Source organism: Wolffia australiana, chromosome 4, assembly GCF_029677425.1.
Source record: "Wolffia australiana isolate 7733 chromosome 4, ASM2967742v1".
In the NCBI taxonomy this organism is placed as follows: Eukaryota; Viridiplantae; Streptophyta; class Magnoliopsida; order Alismatales; family Araceae; genus Wolffia; species Wolffia australiana.
In genome coordinates this window covers 8,357,501-8,358,633 of record NC_135838.1, presented here as the reverse complement: position 1 = coordinate 8,358,633, position 1,133 = coordinate 8,357,501, and positions in this window count along the sequence as shown.

The window sequence follows — 1,133 nt, the reverse complement described above, 5'->3', positions numbered from 1 at the left end:
AGTAAGCGATGAGAGAGAGAGTAAGAGAAAGAGAGAGAAAGTCAGAGATAAGAGAGAAAGTAAGAGATGCGAGAGAGAAAGTAAGTGATGAGAGAGAAAGTAAGAGATGAGAGAGAGAAAGTAAGTGATGAGGGAGGGAATAAGAGATAGAGAAAGTAAGAGATAAGAGAGAGAATAACAGAGAGAGAAGATAAGAGATGAGAGAGAGAATGAGAGCAAGAGATGAGGGAGAGAATAAGAGAGAGAGAAAATAAGAGATGAGAGAGAGAATGAGAGTAAGAGATGAGAGAGAGAATAAGAGAGAGAAAGGAAGAGATGAGAGAGAGAATAAGAGAGAGAAAGTAAGAGATGAGAGAGAGAATAAGAGAGAGATGAGAGTGAAAGTAAAAGATGAGAGAGAAAATAAGAGAGAGTGAAACTAACAGATGAGAGAAAATAAAAGAGAGAGAGAGAAAGTAAGCGATGAGAGAGATAACAAGAGAGAGAAAGTACAAGATGAGGGAGAGAATAAGAGAGAGAAAGTAAGAGATGAGAGAGAGGATAAGAGAGAGAAAGTAAGAGTCGAGAGAGAATAAGAGAGAGAAAGTAAGAGATGAGAGAGAAAATAAGTGAGCGAGAGAAAGTAAGAGATGAGAGAGAGAATAAGAGAGAGAATAAGAGAGAGAGAGAAAGTAAGAGATGAGAGAGAATAAGAGAGAGAGAAAATAAGAGATGAGAGAGAGAATGATAGTAAGAGATGAGAGAGAATAAGAGAGACAGAGAAAATAAGAAATGAGAGAGAGGATAAAGTAAGAGATGAGAGAGAGAATAAGAGAGAGAGAGAAAGTAAGAGATGAGAGAGAGAATAAGAGAGAGAGAGAGAAAATAAGAGATGAGAGAGAATGATAGTAAGAGATGAGAGAGAATAAGAGAGACAGAGAAAATAAGAAATGAGAGAGAGGATAAAGTAAGAGATGAGAGAGAATAAGAGCGAGATGAGAGAGAGAATAAGAGAGAGAGAGAAAGTAAGAGATGAGAGAGAATAAGAGAGAGAGAGAAAGTAAGAGATGAGAGAGAATAAGAGCGAGATGAGAGAGAGAATAAGAGAGAGAGAGAAAGTAAGAGATGAGAGAGAATAAGAGAGAGAGAGAGAA